The sequence below is a fragment of the Dermacentor variabilis genome, chromosome 5 (assembly GCF_050947875.1).
Source record: "Dermacentor variabilis isolate Ectoservices chromosome 5, ASM5094787v1, whole genome shotgun sequence".
NCBI classification, from domain to species: Eukaryota; Metazoa; Arthropoda; class Arachnida; order Ixodida; family Ixodidae; genus Dermacentor; species Dermacentor variabilis.
The window spans coordinates 203,475,620-203,498,468 of NC_134572.1; the positions used below are offsets into that span (position 1 = coordinate 203,475,620).

At 46.4% G+C, this 22,849-nt stretch overlaps 1 protein-coding gene and 1 long non-coding RNA gene across 7 annotated transcripts in view; both read left to right on the forward strand.

Moving 5' to 3' along the window:
• Positions 1-22,849, forward strand: part of LOC142583454 (uncharacterized) — a 718,432-nt gene that overhangs the window by 103,732 nt on the left and 591,851 nt on the right. The window lies entirely within an intron of this gene.
• LOC142583451 (uncharacterized) lies at positions 1,974-22,765 on the forward strand. Of its 2 annotated transcripts, XR_012828633.1 has the most exons (4): positions 1,974-2,363; positions 3,122-3,235; positions 5,605-5,698; positions 22,591-22,765. It is a non-coding gene; the product is annotated as an uncharacterized LOC142583451 (long non-coding RNA). The 2 variants fall into 2 exon arrangements; XR_012828632.1 differs by lacking the exon at positions 22,591-22,765 and having other exon boundaries at positions 1,985-2,363; positions 5,605-6,666.

Sequence of the window (22,849 nt, forward strand, 5' to 3'; positions counted from 1 at the left end):
ACATGAAAAAATTGTTTATTTAAAAGCACCGATGCGAAATCTGAAATATGGAGTGATATATCCTTGTTAGACTTCTTCATTCTTGAGTTTACACGCGCCGATAGCGTGCAGACGGACTCGGCGGATACGCTATGCCTAAGCTTCGATGGGGACTGATTTCGGCGTGGGTAGCTGGCGAAGGCTAAAATGTGTGTATTGGAGCCTCAGAACTCTTTTTAGTACAATAGGGAAAATGGAAGCGCATGAATCGCCTCAGCTTTGTTAACGGTGCGATAATATCAAGCAGCGGTAGGCTTCGAACTCGGGGTCTGTTCGAGCGCGTCAGAACGACTTCTGGATTTCATGTCCACTCCACAACACTGCGACAATGGCGATAACTCCCAGTCATACGTTACGTGCGAACTACTAAAAAAGCGGCGACCTCTGCATTTGCGTGGTTTCGTTCAAGAATTTAGCTATCCGCCCTGTCAAAAGGGAAAATGCAAAAGAACGAAAGTGATCTTTAGTGTCAGGTGTGCAGAAATAAACAAGGCAGCTCACGCACCTTTATTCCATGCTGCGACACGAAATAGTTCTATGACCCCAAGATATAGCGTTATTTAGTACAAGAGACTAGTATGAAGTGATGAAATTGTATAAAGCATTTAATATTCAGCAGCGCTCGTCCTTGCGTACTGGAGCCAGCGCGGCACAAACACAACCAGCGCAGTTTCCAATGCGAACCAGCGCCTGTACGGCACAAACCAGTGCGCCCCAGCGTCATGGCAGTGGAACCAGCGTCTCTTCCAGTGTGACCCAGCTCTCATTCACTCACTTTCTCACTGGTCTCGAGTGAGTCCCAGTGAGCGCCAGAGTACCCAGTGCGATCCAGTGCCCAAAAAAAAAAAGGCGCGCTGGTTTCACACTGGAAGGCACTGGAAGACGCTGGTTCTTGCAATCGGCATTTCAGAGGTTTTTTACTATCAAGCAAGAGCATCGTTAAAAAGACACTCATTGACGAAGGCGAAGATCACACTAATTGAAATTAGGAAAACCAAAGAAATATAATGGAAGCGCGCATTGTAATTTCTATCGCATATGCAGGTAAATCACAAAGATGTATACCAAGAAACACTAAGCAAAACTGCGCGTTAGCAGCCGCGTCATATCTATTTGCTGGCATGCAGTGACTGCAGCACTTGGGGCAGGAACACATCGAACGCCGCCGCACATTTCTGGCACACCATACTCAAATGCGACAAATGCACGCTGCAGAAACGAAGTTTTTTTTTCTTTTTTTCGAGGAATCTTCATTCGTCCCACAATGCACAGAGGAGGCACGGACCACATGAGCCCGATCCGCGCACGATAAGCACATCGCCACGAAAGCAAGATACGGAACACATAAACGTAACCTGTGCCTCACGGGTAAAATTAAAAATCATAGTATATTTGTTGCTGTACGACGGACACAAGCGCACGGAAACATCACACACTGCACATGTGTACCTCCGAGGTTGTGTCGACAATTTCTGGGCTACATTTAAACGACAGCAGGAAGTTACTTCAATGAGACACGAAGTGAGGGCGCAGGTAGTGTAGGTAACGGCTGCGCATAAAGTCAGTTAGGGCTTTAAGGCCAGTGACCGAGGTTGAAATCGTTAAAATTACACCCCAACGATAGCTTACTCAGGGTAAATTGTTCAGATCTTGAAGGCCATGCTTTTTGCTGAGTGCATGCGGCGTAAGCGATTCAAAAGCAAGAATACTGCATGTAATTTATTTCTGCCCTAAACTATAGCACACAATATGAGCATGTCAATGTTTCTTCTTGTCTCGCAACATATGTATGTAGTTCGGCCCAAAATGGCGCAAGATCTGCTGTAGTGGATATTATTGTAGGAATCACGGAGGCCACAACAGCCGCACTATTATACAGGCGGTCTGGCGGCGCCGGTATTTTCGTATTCTACGCGACCGGTAGAATACGAAGGTACGGCGTGTTGTTATTGCTCCGTCTTCAACGGTTGTTGTGCGAGCTGCTTCGATGTGTTTGATTGTGTGTTATTAGATTTGCTGTAATGAAATGAGACGTAGTTCGCGAGCACGAAAGTGCCAGAAGATGGCTTGAGTCTCGCTGTAAACACGTCGTATGCGTGGCGCGCCAGCTAAATGTGGACCAACGATTTTCATGCCGTGGAGTGCGTTCCCTTTGTCTCCGCTGGTTGTCGTGGAAAGTGGTGGACGGCGCAAAGAAGTAATGTGTATTATTAGCGTGCCTCAGCTCGTCCACTACCCAGCGGCTTGTATGCTGCAAGTAACATCGCAGACGCATCACTGGAAACTTGGAGAGCGCCTTTCGACCTCGTCGTACTGTTGAAACGGTAAGCAATCGTGCTCGCCAAGTACACGTGCGTTCATGCGTGTTGTGTGTGTTTCCCGTGCGTGTAGAGTGCCTTGCGAATGTAGCAAGTGGAACACCCACGACCACAGTGAACCATGTGCTGATACTTGCTACGCACTGGTTGTAAGAACTGTGTACGCAACTCTATTGCCACAGTGCGGAATTGATAATGCTGATAAGCGCTTGCTTCCGCTGAGAAAAGTTTCGGAAATCGTGTTCACCTTGTGCAGCTGTGCGTGAGCTCCCGCTTTTCTGCTAAGGTTGCACAGTCACAACCCGTCTACCTCTTCATCGATTCTTTTTTCAAAGACGTTTCCTCACTTATAAATGCTTCGACGTTGTGCACGATCTCTGCTTGCGAGTTTTTTGGTTAACGAACAGTTCTAGGGAAAAAAATGTCAGCCAATCACAGCTTGCTACTAGTACAGCTTTATTTCCAAGACAAGATGTGTTGACATAACTGACTTAACTAAACATGACAGGGGAAAGTTGCCTATACTAAGTAATGGAAAAAAACATTAAGATTTGATTGTAATCTGCTGCTGCGGCGCGTCCAAAATTTTATTGGATGTAGAGGTCCCTATTATCATGACATTCGATGATTTGAAGCATTTGCTCTCTTTCCACATTAGTGCAGACATTGTTTTCATGACTCTTTTAGGTGCTCATTGCATGTTTTCACGATATCACAGCTTTATTGTGCTATTGCTATAAGCTAACATCGAACTCATTTTGTAGTGGCGAGGCCGTGACCCACAACATAAACTACAAGATCGAGGAGCCCCCAGAAATGCAGACCCTGTGGATATATGGCTGCAGCAGCATGGCGTGTGATCTGGATGGTAATGTCAGGTGTGTATGAAATGTACATGTTCCACAAAGTGGGCTTGGTGTCATTCATGGTGAAGTTTATCAACACATTACTTAATGCAGCTTACTAAAGAGACTAAATATTTATGCAACTTCATTGAACTTGCTGCCTATTTGTCTGCATAGCCATTGTGCCCACATTACTGTGTTCTGTATAAAACTATACCTAACCTTTCCTGATGTTTAGTATTTCTTTTGCGTAAGTTGCTTACCTGAAAGTTAAATATAATTTTTGCCTTGTACGTAGTATACTTATGACTTTTTATTGTGGTTTTATTCATTGAAAACTATTTCCTATGCTGTACCCCTTATTTGCATAATTTTTTTCTGCTTGTGCTACAATCTCGTGCAGTTTTCTGTGCATGTAGGTATTCGAAGTGTAGTGGGCTGAATATGTCACAGGTCTAAGCACGTAGTGTGCACACCACTGTTTATCATTGACATCTTTACAGTTACTTCTCTGTTCCCATAGTAACAGCCACTGCAAAATACATATTTGATGAGCTTTAATTTCTTGAAAATTAATATGAAGGTCAGTATTTCCTATGCTGCATTTACTTCAGTAGTACATAGGCACAGACTGATATGGATCCCTTGTGACCTACACAGGATGCCTTTTTTGTTTGTTGCATTAAAAATGGGGGTTCACCCACATGTCTTACTATCTATGTGGTATGCCTCATCGATTTCACTTGTCAATTTTTACGGCGGATGAAAACAGATGAACGATTGTAATCCAACATGAAGCCCTGTTGTGGAAATGTACGGCCAAGTTGGACAACCATACTGGTCTTTTGAATGAAATATGGTGATGTCTTATACACATAAATTACCGGCCAGTTTGGCCTATGTATGCTTGACCACATGTGAAAGGGATACAGTACACTGCCTGTGACACACACGACAAATTTGGTGGTATCTTTCACTGAGCAAGCCTCCCTTGCCTGCTTGCCTTTCTCAATTCTCTTGCACACTGCTGTGCATATAGGCACCCTGACAAGAAAGGCTTGCTTAGGTACCACTAAATTTGTCTTGTGTCTGTCAGGGGTAGTGTAGTTTATTCTTGCGATCGTGTATATTTGGTCAAATGTACATGCAGCAGATTGGCCGGTGCCTCAACACTTGCCTAAGACAGCACCATAATTCACTCCCCGGACCAGTATGCTCGTCCAACTTGACCATGCACCGATGGGACTGGGGCTGCGCGCCAGATTCAGACTGTTCATCTGTTTTGTTGAGCTACGGCAACCAATTGACCAACAATATCGCTGAGGAATGCCACATGAAAAGACTGGGTCACAATCTGTTTACTGAATTGTCCACAACACTCGTAATAACAAATTTGTTTGTTGCAACTAGTTTTAGCCACATTATTTCTTCTCAGATTTTCTGCTTGACCTATAGAGCAGTTATGCAATCAATTTTCAAATTTACATAGTTAGTATAATTTTTGTTTTCTGTTTTTCACATGCTATGCTGCAAGAAGGACCATCTTTAATTAAAACTGAATTAACTTTTCAATTGCAATTGGGAAGTCTTATCATTGCGTTTAGGATACATATCAGTGTACATACCCGTACTAGATTAGAAACTAATTGTTTCAATAACTCAAAAAGCACGAATATACTGTGTCCATTGTATCTGGCAGTGACACTGCGACTGTGTTCCAAATAGCACAAATTGGCTGTTATCCATCATAATTTGCGAAAACAACTCAAAACATTGTTGGTCCCCATACAATGGATACTTACATGCATCATCATGATTGCCCAAGCTCCATGTAAGAAATTTATTATTGGCATATTAAGCATAGTACATACCAACTATGGCTAACAGCAGATGGAATATTAATTTTGTCTACCGCTCAACAATAGAAGCTAGTAAGTCATTCCCGTCTTTTCAAAAAATTTGTTTCCTATGCATAGTGTGACGTCTGTATAGGACTCAGCTCATGGGTGTTCCTGCTTGCTTATGTTATAAATGGGAATGTGTTGTCATTGCAATATGAGATTAATGTGTGACTAGGCTGTTGTCGTTTGAAGGTACTTCTTGTCGTCAGCAATGATATTCTAGTGCCAGGCACATTGGCCCAGTGCTGATGTCACAAAATCTTGGGAAAGTAAAAATATTCTCAAAAGTGATTCTCAAAAGAACCCCCGCTGTTTGGCAGAGTGGTGGGGAGGTGGGGTGTTCTGCCACTTTTCTGTTATAATTTTTTCTGAAATACTGAAATGAAACTTAGCATAATGCTACAACTATATAGATATTTGTGGCGTGTTTGTGCCATAGAATACGTTATGGCTAAATGTTCATTACACCTTTTGAAAATTATATTCAATTGTATTTTCCAGGCTCCACCGTCGCCGATTACTAGACGGACCAAATGAGGCCAAAAACTAGCCGTTCCTCGCTCCTTTTCTGGGAAGTGAAATAGCAGATGATCATGTAAGAATGAACTTGCAACATGTGGGCAGTGGCCAAAGCTCCATACAGGTCATGCTGGTGGTGGAATGATAAGACAAACCGCAATATTTATTTGTTTACTTATTCACTTAATATTTATTTATTCATATCTCATGAATACTGTGCAGTTTTCCAGCAAGGAATCAGGTAAAATAAAGAAATATCGTTGCATTTACACATTTTAAATGTATCAACCTCATCAAATTTGGTTCCATAGCTGCCGAGAAAAACGATTTTACTGTTCATGTGCACTACATAGGAGCTCCCGAGCTAAATCTCTTTTTTTAGCCATTGCGTGTGTCTGTCTGGTTTGTATTTCTCACCCTAATTTTAGAATATTGGCTCTGATCTCAAAATTGTTTCCCTTACAACAAAATACAAGCTTTTAAACTTTGTACGATATATGGTGTACTGCTCTATAAAAACCACTGTTTGCCACATTTTTGCAGGGCCTGCCAGTGCTAATTTTACACATACACAGACTAAAATGCTGTGTGGTTTCGGTATATGGTGTACTCATGTGTGAAAGCCAGCCACTATTTGCCACATTTTTGCAGGGACTGAGAGTGTTATTTCTGCACTGAAACAGACTAAAATGCTATGTCGTTTTGTCAGGCTGACACAACATTGCAGTGCACATTCATATCAGTCTATTCTCGGGCTTTAGTATCCAACCATTTAATGTGCACTGCTGGAACAGGACTCATTTAGTAGTTTTAATGGTATGGTTTCTTGTCCTAGTCAAGCCTGTTATTGCCAGGCGTCAACTGTAATCAAGTCTGCCACTTATTTTTTTACCTCGTGTTTCATGTGTTCGCACCACCAGCTTGACCTGAGAAGCATGTTGGCAGCTACAGTTTGTGTGTTACAAGTTCTAGTCTGAAGCGTGTATGTCACATATATGAAGCATGTATGTAGTCTGACGTGGAATAAACATTTCAAACTGAATACTTTGTGGTTGTAGCACCAATTATTTTGCCACTGCATTTACTGTAGTCCTTATTGCCTACAGTAGAACTTTGGTAAATTACAAGTACTTTACAGACATCGGCCTAGCTTTTATAGCATTTGCTTGTAGGAACTCGAAAGCAACTGCATAGAAATAGTCTATAGAATTTTGTCTTTAGCATCTCTAAAGCAACTCGAGAGAAATATTCTGTAGAAATTTGGCTTTAGCATCTCTAAAGGAACATGATAGAAATATTCTATAGAAATGTGTCTTTAGCATCTCTAAAGAAACTCGATAGAAATATTCTATAAAAATTTCTCTTTAGCATCTCTAAAGCAACTCGATAGAAATATTCTATAGAAATTTGTCTTTAGCATCTCTAAAGAAACTCGATAGAAATATTCTATAGAAATTTGTCTTTAGCATCTCTAAAGCAACTCGATAGAAACGTTCTATAGAAATGTGTCTTTAGAGTTCCTATAAGAATGCGGTGGCCAAATAACTTTTGGAACTCTGTAGGAAAATTCTATAGGCAATCAAAATAAACACAATAGAGTTCTATAGAGAAAATTCAAAAGACTTTCTAAAAAAACACATTAGAAATTTTTGTAACGGCATTGCTGATCGATCAGCAATGCCGGCGCGACCAAGACGCGGGCGTGTATCGTCCAGTAACTCGATCGATCGGTGCAGTGGTGAAGCGAGAATGAACTCCGGTCATGTTCAATGCATCGTGCACATATTCAATTTATCGGTACGTGTGAACTTCGGCCACTGCTAGCGCATACAACAGAAGTGGTTTCCATTCTTGGGCAGCGCACACACAAACGAAACACGAGAAAGAATACAGGGCAAGCGCTCGTCGAACAACTTCTTTTATATGAATAAAAGGATTACGTACTGAGTAATTATCAAATTCATGTGGGTTACATATAAAAACCGTCATACACTCAGGAGTGATCAATGAACGAGCTCGCTTCGTTTGCCAGTTGTTTACTTCGCTCGGCGCACCACAGTAATCCATGTCTGTCGTCTTCTGCTTTCTTCGCACCATTCTCTTGCGAATCGGCAGAATTTCACTGGTGGCATCAACCCTTTCGCGTTTACATTGCTGTCGTGACATTTAACAACATAATCATAATTTCCGGTCATCCGAAGAGGCGCCATCGCAAACAAGAGACGTCTTGCGCGCAGCGCGAACTGAACGCGGGCGCGACCGCTGAGGGAAGCGGCGGCGGAAACCTACACCCGATGGAGATGAAATCGTTCCGCCATGGGGAGAAACGAGCGCTGGCGTCTAGGATGAAACTTGGCGAGCGGTCGTCCATTGGCGGCTTGAGCCGAATTTACAAAAGGTTATTTCGTACTATTTCTGTTGCCATGCGTGGACCGCAGTTTCTTCTTTGAAGCCGTGTGAGTCATGAAAATTTTTGACTTGGATATCGCAAGCTACGTAGCGCTGAAGGGGGTCTACTGGTCCTACAATGCATATATGCACCCTGTCTGTTCATAAATTTTGCTTAAAAATAACGTCTGCAAGTTCAACATGCGTAGTTATTTATGATGCTCCTCTAAATACTTACCATTCCCTTATTAAGTATGAGAGACATAGCATTTTGCATGGAAGAAATACATTGATATTTGGTGTCAACATTATAAATCCGTGTTAGAAGGACATTGCCCAGCAAAGCTTTCATCATAATTCTTATCACTCTGGTGAGTTGTTTTAATCAAATGTGTCAACTGTAAAGGCCTAAATGGAAGAGATAGGCGCGCATTTTGTGTGTAAAGGTTTGGCACTACTTTCACCGTTCTCGGAAATAGGCACTCAGAAACGCATTGGCTGTTAACACGGCGGCGCCTCGTGTATAGTATATATATACTTCACGAATACCATAACAGCAATCACATGAAAGAAGATGTGTTTAAGATCGAGAAGCAATCAAGTGCAAGCGATGAAATGTGTCATAGTGACCCTCAGTAGCTTTTATCGACGATATGGCACACCCCTCCCGCAACGGAAGCAACCTACTGTCGTTATGGCGAGGTGCGCATTGTTCGCGAAACCCAACAGTTCACTACAACTTCGAATTGAAACCATGAAGTGGCTCTTTACAGCTCCAATTACAATGCCTATAGCATACTCGAAGCACTACAGCGCAGCTTAGGCTGCGTTGAAATGGAAAATGCAAACACATTCTTCCTCAACATGTCTCGATCCTGCGATGTTTAATTACACAGACTGAAAACTATTTGCTTCGTCAGTGCATAAAAGAAAACCTCGCGTACCCGCCTCTTAAAGAAGACACCACAAGTCTTACATGAACACGTGACCTCCACTGGGGAACGATGATATCTTCAATATGTGCAGCACTAGTAATGAATGGGCGTTCGCCTTTTTTCTGGCTGCAGCGAACCGGTCCAAAAGGCATATTTCACTCAAATAGTTGACCGAAGCAGCCTGTGTCAGTTCTCCAAACAGATTCATCATGTCTGTTTCTCAAGCAAGAAGTACCAGTAAATTGCTCAAGTTAGTTGAACGTGTAGCACGGAAAGGGAATAAATATCGGTACATTCCTTTCCGTGTGCTGCAAAGAGCTGTAAAACTCAATCAGCTTTGCTTCAAGTTACCGCCGCTTAAATTTAACCGGTAAAGAGCGGCCTAATTTTGAGAACCAGTTAAAAACGCATGTGGTGCTAGCCGAATCTAAACTGCAGTGGTAGTTAAGTCCTCGTGTTGCTGCCGAGGGTTTCTGTGAAGAAATAGAAAAATTCGATATTATACCGTGAACTATTCGTCGTCAGAAAACATGTTTTAGCGGGTTAAAATGAACATAAATGTTGTAGAAGTCATATATAGTCAGCGTTTAATTGTGACACGCATATTGCACCATGGTGGGTATGCAATCTTAACTACATTATTATGTGCTGTGCTCTTGCATCTATGCTTTTATTATTCACGTGAGCTACCACTGGAAAGTGCAGATCCGCGCATGAAAAACCCGTAATCGGCTGGTCTGAGCTCCCTCTGGTGGCACTACAGCGTTGTTTTCGAGAAATGTATTGTCGCCTAGGAAATAAGCTCGTTGATTATATTTTCGCAAACGAAGACATCGTAAAATATATATTTGAGAAGCCCGTCATAAGTATACAAGCATTGGGAACGAGAGTGAACAAACGGAAACACTGCAAAAGGCGTCTGGACACCGTCCGAACTGCAGCAGACGACAGGCGCGAGTCCGTGCCCTGACGTCACGCGAGCGGCGCTCGCAGTGCCCCTCTCGGTCGTTCTCGGGGCTGATATATGTTTTGTATCTTTCCGAAAATAAAATAGTTGTGAGCAAGCGCTCGTGTGTCCCCCTTCATTGTGTCCTTGTCAACTGTATGCGCTAAACATTTTACTATCATTTTGCTAATATAGTAACCTGATGCGAACTGTCGCTGAGTTTACGAGAGAAGTCGGCGAAGCCACATCTCGGCAACACTCGACCTCATCTTAATAATTGAATTATTGCAGAGTATCATATTTACAAGGGCATCTCGGTCCGTAATGTTGTGTGCTTGCCCATTTTTCTTGGCAGTACAAAACGTGACCAAACGCTGATCCCTAAAATCGCAAAAGACTTGTCCAAGGCTGATCATGCAGGAATCCCAGGTCACCTAGACCTTCGTCGCAGTAGGGCAGCTGGCTGTGCAAAATGGCACATTTTTACTTTTGAGTGAAGAGTGCAAATGACAAAAGGCACACACTAGACTTGTTTACATCAAGTGTGCCTTCTCCTTTGCATTTTTAAGTTCAATACAAAGGCCTTTGTTATTAGTTTGACCGCTGTAAAAGAAGAACTAGCGTCAAAACTATCAGTGCTAAGGATATCTACTTTTCACATGACCCTTCACTTTCTTTAAGAACAACCTCCTGAAGTTCTGCCGTTACCTAGAGGAATCCAGCAATAAAATTATCCGATTTTGGTTATTGGCAGCTTAATCACACGCGGAACAGGTAAAGCAGATTAGCTTAATCTCTATTTTTAAAACATTTTACTTATTTACCCTAAGGACCCAGAAACGAGCATTAAAAATTTGTTAAGACACAGCTTCAAGCAAGCAGTTATAGGCATGATAAACAATGTACAAAACAAAGAACACAATTTTTTTAGAATTCCCTTCACAAATTGGGTTATAAGCATGAAATACAAAACACAAATAGCTCAATTTTCAATATTAAGGAGACACAATGCATATAGCACTAGCACGAAGTAACGATTATACAATGCCATAATACAAGATCGTACTGCAACATTATTGCTATAATGCAACAAATACATGGCGGAGTCGAAAGGTACTAATGCGCGTAAGCAGGATAACTAAGTGAAAAGCATCAAAGCGATGGTTGTCAGAAAAGCGTAGTTGCTATGGCAGGTTTGTTCATTAAGGTATGTTAGTAGAGCAGATTGTAAAGAAGATAATTCTTTAATATTTGCAACTGATTGAGGAAGGGCGTTCCCCTTACTTATTTATAAGGCTAAAGGCATGACTGGGCAAAAGTACTTTGCAATTGTCACGTGGTAGTGACGTTAAAGAACACAGTAGCAATACTGTGAAAGACAAAACTAGCTTTTATTGGGCGAACCTGTGCCCACAAAACAGGCTACACTTAAAGCACAACGAGACCGGCGAACACAGTCGGCGATCGTCGAAAATCTGATCAGCGGGTCAAGCGCGTCGGCTTTTATACAGCAGTCGTCGAATGTTCCCGAGTAATCGTTGGGACCCGCATGCCTTCCACAAAGTTCTACGCCATTCGTATCGCGCATTACACAAGGTTACAGATTACACAAGATTACGCAAGGCTCGGCGACAATAGACAGCAGATATAAGCATCGATAACATTCTAGAAACTTCCGATACATTTAGACGCGTCCAGCGTTGAGCGATAACATTTCGTGGACGGTAAAAGCGCTCACCCGCAAAAGAGTATAATAGCAAATAGCCCATGAGCTACGAGTGCAAGCTCTTCGTGCAGACATGTAGCGTATGTCGACGCTAGTGTGAGTGATGATCACGTCACCACGGCTATCGCTTGTCCTGAAGTATTGTCAGACATCGCAACCTGCTCGTATGCTGCCTCCCCTGCCTGGCCGTCGACACAGGCGGAGCTCTTGACAATCCGAGACGCAGTATCCATCCTCTGTCCGCTGCTTCCGCCGTCTAGTAGACACATTGATATCTTCACCGATTCTTCTGCTGCCATCCGTTGTCTGCGGCGTGTTCTGAATTCCGGTGTTTTGGCACAGGAGATTCAGGACACAGTGGAGAAATTATCCGTTACAGTACGTGTACAATGGTTACGTCGCAATGCGCATCCCACACAAGCCTTAGTGGATGCAGCGAGCCATAACAAACCTTCGCGTCCACTTCAACTGGCCCCCACCTCTCCGGAGACAAGGCTCCTCGCAGAAAAAGAACACCTTCGGCGTGCCACGCGAGCACTTTTCCCACCGTGTGGCACCGACCTCCGTGGCGGCCTAGCGCGCTGGGAAGAGGTCTTGTTACGAAGGTTACGCCTCCGTGTCGCCCTCACCCCTGCGGTAACCTGGTCGTGGTCGGCACAGTACCGTGCCTCCATGAGCGATTCCTGCCCCTGCTGTCCCGCTCCTGTCTGCGAGGTGGACACTGGGCACCTCCTCTGGACTTGCCCTTCTCTACATGCCCTCCGCCAGACACACCTGCTTCGATGTGGACCACCCCCAGGTCGGCCGCCAGACGTAGAAAGTTGGATCTTGGGGCCCCACCACCGGACATTGCTGGACTTCCTCCGCGAATCCGGAGTGTATCTACATGTTTAAATATTTCTTTATGCCAGAAGGCACGTTGTCACAATAAAAAAAAAAAAAACGAGTGCACGTGGCAGTATCATGGTACGATCAAAGATACTCGTGCAACAAGTATTTGAGATACAGATACAAGATACTGCCGTAATTATTGTATCGGATACTGTACAATAATTCATCATCTGTACCTCAAGGCACTTTCATACGCTGGAATACTTTTTATTATAGATGTATATAACGTAGCCGCAAATGCGTAAGAACAAAAATGTTTGCTTGAAAATTTCTTAACTTCGACCAACCGTGTTCCATTTGAGTGAAATGTCTGTTAGCATCTCAAAATGTTTTTCTTGCTGAAAGTGTAATGTTTTCATTCGCAAACAATGTATTTGGGTTGGTTTAACTGCTGAAAGCTCTTTATGCGGCTGCGCGTAGACGTTCGCGCGCGTGTCTGTCGAGACGGCGCGAGCACCGCCACGTGACTCTGATCGCCTGCCCCCGCTGGAGGTCTCTGGCGGAAAGATAATGATGTCACGTAGTAGTGACGGTGAAGAAGGCCGCAAAGCTGATTATACAAACTAGCGTTTTGTTGGGCGAACTTGTGCCCTCAAAAGCAGGCTACACTCAAAAGAACAACGATAGCGGCTAACACACTCGGCGATCGTGGAAAATCTCATCAGCGGGTCAAGCGCGTCGACTTTTATAGAGCAGTCGTCGAATGTTCCAGACTAATCGCTGGGACCCGCGTGTCTTCCACAAAGTTCTACACCATTCGCGTCACGCGATGAAACCAGATAACACAAGGTTCGGCGACAACAGACAGCGGAATAAAGCATCAATAACGTTCTAGAAACTTCCGATACATGCAGGCGCGTCCCGCGCTGTGCGATAACATTTGTTAGGCGGCGAAACGTCGTCGCCAGATAAAGATAGGCAAGTGCACGTGTCAATAGGATGCTGGTGCCTTTAGTTTAATTCAGGAGGCTTAGTGGAGGAAGTATCAGCTTGAGAAGTGCCGCTCAGCCAACGTTTATAGTTTCGCAAGGTCTTGTTGCGATAGCACTATGTTGTATCTTAAGATACACGATACATTCTAATATGTATCGGAAATATAGACGTCTTGCCAGACGTATCATGATACAATGTACCGAAGAAGTAGCTAACGAAGTATCTACGATACGTATATTCGATACTGCCCTGTACTGACCAAAGGTGATGTAGATACGCTTTAGCCTGAACGAATATTGGGTATACCTTGTGTTAGTGGTCGATATGGGCAGAGCTGTAAAATGCTTATGAATAAATTTGGGGGAAGAAGGTTCGTCACGAAAATAAAGACGCTTAATCGCGAATATTTTATACGTATTGCAAGAGGAAAAATGCCAAGCATTCTTTCTATGGATGAGACACTGTGATAACGAGAACGCGATGACGAGACGAATCTAGCGGCTTTACTTCAAATTGATTCCGGCATACCAGCAAAGTAAGCTTGATGTTGTGCTGTATGTTAGAAGCCTACTCTAATGATTGTTTAATTAGCGGGTTAAATGCCTGAATACTGGGCCTGAATTAGTATGTCGTAGGTGGCATTTTAGAACTACAATTTTCTAAATATTTTGCTGGTGAATTGTTGTACATGATCATTTCATTTTAGATTATAATTAAACGGAACTCCTCAGTATTTAATCGGCGAAACTGTTCCAATAGCACAATTGTTAATTGTGCATTTGTTAGGCATTTAAGTGGTACTGGGGCAAAATTTAAAATGCTTAGTATTGGCAATGTTAGTTTTCTTCTGCCATTTCGTTTACCATTCCGAAAATGTAGTGAAGTCAGATTGCAGGGTTATAGTGTCGTTCTTGTTTATGTCTTTCTATATATATTGCGCAATCATCTGCAAGAAGACTTACTGTATACTCCATATTAGTCGATATATTACTTATATTGATTAAATATAACAGCGGTCCCAAAACCGATCCTTGTGGGACTCCCGACTAGACTCGCGTGAGGCGACATAAGTAGTGATCGATTTTGAGTTTTAAATCCATTGTTTAGAAAGCCTTTCATACAGATTGATATTTTTTTTTCATCTAGCCGTAGCCTACGCAGTTTTTTAATTGACGTTGGTGAGGGACGGGATCAAATTACACCAATGAAAAATGACCAATTAATAGAGTTGTGTACATCGGTTACTAGCTCAAATAACTCGGTATTACGTGATTGGTTTTTCTGTAAGACGTGTTGGTTTTCAAGAAGTAATTTATTCATTTCAATGTGAGGCAGTATGCGACTGTATATGATATTGATACACGCGTGTGTTGTTTGATTGTTTGAACGACGCGCTGGGGCGCCATCACTCGAGAAAAAGGAGCAAGAACGAACTGGGCTCGCGCTGTGAATCTAACTGGTCAGTGCTGCAACCGCTGTTGCAAATATAACCTGTAAATAGTTGCTCGTCTTACTGATTCGTCCTTCGCGTAATATTGTGGTGGAGGTGCGGCGTAATCAACGCAGGAATGCCACGAGCCATCTTTCTTTTTGACGAGCACGACCGGCGACGCCCAAGGACTCGACGAGGGCTCAGCAATGCCTCTGGCGAGCATCTTGTTTACTTTCTGCTGAATAACTTGCCGCTCTACCGTGGACACGCGATATGGTCGGCGGTGAATGGGAACTGCATCACCAGTGTTTATCCGATGCTTAACAAGGGACGTCTGACCAAGTGGTCGATTGTCAACGTCAAATATGTTGCGGTAGGAAAGCAAAGGGCGATATAGGGCGGCTGCTTGGTCTAGTGCGAGGTCCGGAGCGACCACGGGACTTCCAGGCCGTGGGACGTAATGGGCCGTCCAGGTTCAAGGCATCCTGTGGGTAATCAGGAGGATCTGGAGACGCGTCGGCTGCAAAAGCAGTGACGTGGTCGTCTGTCACTGACCGGAGCGTGGCTACCGCTATGCCTTCAATTAATACGTGCTTCGTCAAGCCAAAATTAACAACGGGGAGACGCATCCGATTAGCGGCAAGGGTTATGACGGAGTGTGGCACAGGGAAGTCGCGTGCCAGAAGGACATCACAAATAGGTGCGACGACATAGTCTCCATCAGCCATGATTGCCATTGAGGCCACTTCGACGAAGGTTAGGGCTTTTGGAGGTAAGCAAACAAACGCTGTAGTGCAGAGAGTGTTCGGTTGTTCGGGGCGAACGTCTGAAAGAAGAGGAAGCTCGAGGCACAAGCTATCCACGTCATACCATCCGCAAACAAATGGTCTCACGGAGCGTCTCAATCCCACTCTCACAGACATGCTCGCGAAATATGTCTCTTCAGACCACACTGACTGGGACCTCGTTCTACCGTTTGTCACATTTGCTTATAATTTCTCGCGCCAGGACACCGCCGATTATTCCCCCCTATTTTTCCTTATGTTCGGCCGAGAACCAGCACTGCCCCTCGACACTACGCTGCCTGTTCACCTGGCACCGACCAGTGAATATGCACTTGACGCCATCGCCCGCTGTGCCCACGCAAAGGAAATTGCCCGTGACCGCCTTCTGAAATCCCAAGAGAGTCAAAGGCGCTTGTACGACTGGTGACACCGAGTCGTGCAATTCCCGCCTGGTTCTTTGGTGCTTCTATGGTATCCGTACGGTCAGGTCGGCCTATCAGAAAAACTGCTGTGTCGTTGCACAGGCCCATACCGAGTGCTTCGGACCGTGACTCCCGTCACCTACGAGATCGCCCCTGACGCCCCATCTGCTTCCCAGTCCAGTGATATCGTGCACGTTACACGACTGAAGCAGTATACCACCCTCCGAGTGATGACATTTAGACGCTCCGGGACGTCGCTTCTGCCGCTGGGGGATTATGCTACACGCGTTTTATATTTGATTGTTCGAACGAGGCGCGTGGGGGCCATCACTCGAGAAAAGAATAGGAAGAACTGGGCTCGCGCTGTGAATCTAACCGGTCAGCGCTGCAACTGCTGTTGTAAATATAACCTGTAAATAGTTGCTCGTCCTACTGACTCGTCCTTCGCGTAACAATATGTTCGAGCAGTTCGCAGCAAATTGGTGTAAGAGAAATATGCCAGTAATTGTTCGCGAAGTGCTCCTCTCCGAATTTAAAGCAAGAAATTCCAATTCAGTCATCCGAAAGCCACTCTGTGACTGCTAGAGTAGTAGCGATAAAAGATAATATGAATTACCTGACCTTAACTGGAACTGATACTATCAGGTCCAGGGTGTCGTTGCCTCTCTATTGCGCGTGCTACGCCCGCTTCCTGTATCGATATAGCTGAAAAGTCGTGCGAAATTGCTTGCGCTTGAAGCGTCGTTCTTTGTAGCGGCAACATGTGCGAAAAAGCATAAGCAAAATGCTGATAAATTCGTATTTTCATTGGCTAAGCGAACTGTCACATTCTCCAACTCTTTTTGTGGATGTTATAAGCTATGAAGGCGTTATACATGTGTCACTTAATCTGAAAAGTAGTTCTGTTGATTTAGATGAAATAACGAACGCTTGCCCGCACCACTATGCCGACCCAATAGGACATATACTGACCTTTGTGTTCGGAATATGTTTTACTAAGGCTTTCTTTCGGATTGATTGGCTCCTTGATCGACGTAATGCTGTTAAGTACCGACCAACTTTATTAACATCCTGTCTCCGAGCTATGCAACATTATTATTCACTGTGTGGTGAAGAGGAAGACGAGGAAGGCGCTCTTGTGTCGGCTGTGCGCGCGATCAGCGTTCGCCTACTGCCAGTGCGACTAGACTGTGCCTAGTGCTTTATAATAAATAATCTTATTACATTTGGTGGAAGGTGCTGCACTCCCCGACCTCACCCTGGAGCTTCGCAGCCGAACTTTAACATCTGCTCCAGCCGCTACTATGAACGACGCTCCCAACAATCCGCTTGGCGCATCTGCCGCTCCTGTCATGTGCGGCGCCGTGCAATGGCAGCGGGACCCTCCTGTTTTTAGCGGATCAGGTGAGACTGACGTAGAAGATTGGCTCTCTACCTACGAGCGCGTCAGTGAACACAACAAGTGGGATGACCCTACGAAGCTCCCTAGCGTCATCTTCTATCTTGCTGACGTTGCGAACCTCTGGTTCCACAATCACGAACGGGAACTGCAAACCTGGTCCGCTTTCAAAACTGCATTCGCGGAAGTCTTCGGTTGCCCAGCCTTGCGAAAACTCCGTGCTGAACAGCGCCTCCACCAGCGCGCTCAACAGCCCGGCGAGACTTATACTAGTTACATAGAGGATGTCGTTGATATTTGCGCCCGTGTCGATTCCACCATGACTGAAGAGGACAAGGTGAAGCACATCCTCAAGGGCATCGAGGACGACGCATTTCAAATGCTCCTGGCGCGGAACCCTACTTCTGTCGCAGCTGTCGTCACTCTTTGCCAGAGCTTCGATGAGCTTCGTCGACAAAGGGTCCTTGCGCGCAGCGCTTTCGCACCTGGTGACCCTCTCGCGGGCCTCACACTTCGCTGAAACACCACGCCAGCAGCATCGCTCTCTGTTGAGATTAAGGATTTCATTCGTGAGGAGGTGGCGCGCCAATTGTCTATGCTGCCTCTCAACGATGGACCTCCCCAGCCTGGCACATCTCTGGCTGCTCCCATTAGGCGGGCCATTCGCGAGGAACTTGCTGGGTCTTTACCTTTCGCCCAACCCTGCCCTCCCGTGGCTGCACCTCTGACCTATGCAGAAGTCGCCGCGCGACCTGCGCCGCCGACGTTCTCGTTTCGGGCGCCAATGCGACTTCAAGCTGCACCTCCTCCCGCGTCGCCTCCCATTCCATCTCGACGCCCAGTTCAAACCCCTTGGCACACACGCGACAACCGACCCATATGCTTCGCTTGCGGTGTCGCCGGCCACGTTGCGCGCTTCTGCCATCGTCGCATGCCACCTGCTAACGCTACTGTCGCACCGCCTGGATATGCCTATTCCCACGATACTACCAGGCATGCGATGCTTCCCGACCACGAGTTTTCGCCGCCTCCTCGACGCCCTGTCGGCACCCATCGTTCGCCGTCACCACGTCGTCGCTCACTTTCCCCCTTACGTCGCCGCCAGTCACCTAGCGAGGGAAACTAGTTGTTGCTGTTCCGCAGGCACGAACTGCAAGCTTCGCGACTTCTACAAGGCCTGTACAGTCGCCACGCAATTTATTGGACGTTTTGGTCGAAGGAACCGCTGCAATTGCGCTTATTGATACTGGGGCTGCAGTTTCTGTTATCGACGAAAAGCTTTGTCGCAGCCTCCATAAGGTCACAACGCCGTTAGCTGGTATGCTTCTAAGCACCGCGACTGCGCAGCATATAGCCCCGCTTGCTCAATGTACTGCAAGGGTGGTCATCGACGGCATTGTCTATGTTGTTGAATTTCTCGTGTTGTCATCATGTTCACATGACATTATTCTCGGCTGGGACTTCTTGTCTCACCATCGTGCCATCATCGACTGTGCCCGAGCCGAAGTGGCGCTCTTCCCGCTTGCCGATGCCCCGCTGCCTGACCCCTCTAAACAAAAAGCCTCCAAGGTCACTATTGTGTCCGATACGGACATACCACCCAACATGTGTGTGCTTGTGCCCGTCTCTTGCTCTACCGCGCCAGACGCTACAGTACTTTTTACACCGTTGGCGATTTTTCTACGTGGCAAGGCCCTACCTCTCCCATTTGCTGTCCTCACCACTGTGTCTGGATTATCCTCAGTGCTTGTGTGTAACCCGTCTCACTATATATGTGACGTTACTTCGCGGCGAATCACTCGGTCGTGTTCAGCCCCTTGACCCACTTCAGATTTTCGATGTTTCCGACGACACGGCCTGTTATCAACTCGACGCCCTCACTCCTCCCGTGCCGTGCACATCATCATCATCATTGTCGTCGTCGTCGTCAGACGTGCTTGAATCTGTCGTAGACGCCGATCTGCCGCCTCCATATCGCCAGCAAGTCCTCGCGCTTCTTCAGAATTTTCGCTCATCGTTTGACTGTGACCAACCATCTCTGGGGCGTACGGCAACCGTCACTCACAGCGTACACACTGGTTCCCATCCTCCTTTACGCCAGCGACCATACCACGTGTCGGCAGCCGAGCGACAGATCATTAAAGAGCAGGTCGACGACATGCTGCACCGTGGCGTCATTCGCCCTTCCCACAGTCCTTGGGCGTCTCCTGTAGTATTAGTACGCAAGAAGGACGGGTCAATACGCTTCTGTGTGGATTACCGTCAACTCAATAAGATCACTCGTAAAGATGTCTATCCGCTGCCTCGGATAGATGACGCCCTCGACTCCTTGCAAGGCGCGGAGTACTTCTCATCTTTGGATCTTCGCTCCGGCTATTGGCAAGTGCCGATGGCAGATGATGACTGTGAGAAGACAGCTTTCATCACGCCCGATGGCTTGTACGAATTTACCGTAATGCCATTCGGGCTCTGCAACGCGCCCGCTACTTTCGAACGTATGATGGACACCATCCTTCGCAACTACAAGTGGAAAACATGTCTGTGCTACCTTGATGATATCGTGGTGTTTTCGCCAGATTTCCCGACGCTTGCCTGAGATACTGACCTGCCGTACCTCTGCTGGCCTCCAACTTAACATCGAAAAGTGCCGTTTTGCTGCTCGCAATTTAACAATATTGGGTCACGTTGTATAGAAGGACGGTGTGCTTCCTGACCCAGCCAAGCTTCGCGCGGTCGCAGAGTTTCCGACGCCCACTACTCTTAAGGCGCTCCGCAGCTTTATAGGGCTCTGCTCTTACTTTCGGCGTTCTGTGCGCAATTTTGCGACTATCATCGCACCACTGACCAATTTGCTTACCGCTACCAACGGCATCTCCGCGTGGTCAACTTCCTGTGACGAAGCCTTCCAGCAACTACGTCGCCTACTTATTTCGCCACCGATTCTTCGACACTACGATCCCACAGCGCCTACAGAGGTACATACGGACGCCAGCGGCATCGGACTTGGTGCAGTCCTCGCACAACGGAAAGACGGTTATGACGAGTACGTCGTCGCATATGCGAGCCGCACTTTAAAGAAGGCAGAAGCCAACTACTCAGTAACGGAAAAGGAGTGCTTGGCCTCTATTTGGGCGCTCGTCAAATTTCGTCCATACCTATATGGTCGCCCTTTTGACATTGTCACCGACCACCATTCACTTTGCTGACTGTCCTCGTTGAAGGATCCGTCAGGTCGCCTAGGCCGATGGGCACTCCGCTTACAAGAATATGATATCCGCGATGTCTACCGATCGGGCAGAAAGCACTCTGACGCCGATGCGCTTTCCCGATCACCACTACCTTGTGATGTGGCTTCAGTGTCTCCGCTCTTCGTATCCATGTCAGCCTTCAACGTCGCTGATATGCCCGACGAGCAGCGTAAGGATCCCCTGCTTTCAACTATGCTGAATTTCCTCCACGACCCATCCGCCACACCCTCTTCTCGAACACTTCGTCGCCAAGCCGCTCACTTTACTGTCCGCGACAACGTTCTTTACCGCAGAAATTATTTGCCTGATGGTCGCAAATGGCTCCTGGTGATACCACGACACATGCGTTCTGACATATGCGCTTATTTTCATGCTGCTCCTCATAATGGTCACGCCGGTGTTCTGAAAACGTATACTCGGCTAAGGCAGCGTTTCTACTGGCACGGCATGTATCACTTCGTGCGCCAGTACGTACGCGCTTGCACGGCGTGCCAACGGCGTAAAATTCCACAGCGCCCTCCTGGTGAGCTACAGCCGCTGCCCTGCCCGGCTCGGCCCTTCGATCGCGTCGGCATAGACCTATATGGGCCACTTCCCTGCAGCTCCTCGGCTAACCGATGGATAATTGTATGTGTCGACCACTTGACGCGCTACGCCGAGACTGCCGCACTCCTGGCGGCCTCTGCGCGCGAGTTGCGTTCTTCATCTTGCGGAACTTCGTTCTTCGACATGGCGCACCACGCGAACTGCTCAGCGACAGGGGACGTGCCTTCTTGTCCGAAGTCATCCAAGCCCTTCTCGCTGCATGCAGCATCGTTCACCGCAAGTGTACAACCTACCACCCGCAAACGAACGGCTTGACAGAGAGGTTCAACCGCACACTCGGTGACATGTTGACTATGTACGTCGCCTCGGATCACAGTAACTGAGACACTGTTTTGCCGTTCGTCACGTATGCCTATAATACGGCCACACAAGCTACCACTGGCTTTTCGCCTTTTTTTCTGCTGTATGGACGAGAGCCCTCGTGTATTATGGACACAATGCTCCCATACCGACCCGACGCTTCCGAATGCACGCCTGTGTCTGAAGCCGCCAAATACGCCGAGGACTGTAGGCAGCTCGCACGAACCCTTACGACCGCTGCTCAAGGTCGTCAAAAGCTGCGGCGTGACAGTGGCGCGCTTACACCAGTTTTCCCGACTGGTTCCCTTGTTTGGTTGTGGGTCCCGCCTCACAGCCCTGGCCTTTCGACCAAACTCCTTGCACGCTATGATGGCCCCTACCGCGTCATAGACCGTACCTCCGCTGTCACCTACGTTGTAGAACCTGTGACACCTTCACCGACCATAGGCATCGCGGGCGTGACACGGTTCATGTCAACCGACTTAAGCCGTACTATGACCCCCTCATCCTACCTACGCCGTAAGTCGCCAGGATGGCTCCTCTTCTCTCCCGGGGGCCATTGTGGTGAAGAGGAAGACGAGGAAGGCGCTCTTGTGTCGGCTGTGCGCGCGATCAGCGTTCGCCTACTGCCACTGCGACTAGGCTGTGCCTAGTGCCTTATAATAAATAGTCTTATTACAACTGTATAATTGGCAGCAAAATTTATTTCTTGTCTAGTTCCAACCGCGCTATAGAAAAGGTCTCTTTACGACCGTGTAACTAGATACAATTCATGAATTGTCGTTTGCAGTTGATACTCCTAGGCGTAAAATTTTATTCATTTTCATATTTATACAAGGCATTTGATCCCGCTTTGCACATTGAACTTGTACTGAACCTGTGCGAGCTTACTTTTCAATCAACTCCTGTCCAACTGGATTCACTCTTACATTTATCATCGATTTCACTTCTTTTCAGGGGAAGAACTGCTCTTTGGAGCCTTCCTGGTATCATCCGGAGTTCCCCAGGGCAGTGTTCTTTGCCCAGATGCGTTCCTTATCTACATGTACATTAATACCACAGTTACAGATCAGTCGTGTATCATGTACTAAAGTGGAAAGTTGGGCGAGTTGGTATACATTCATAGTGGGAACAGCGCGAACAAGACGACGACGGAGTGAAAGGACACAGGACGAGTGCCGACTCACAACTACGTTAACTGGAACACACATCAGGT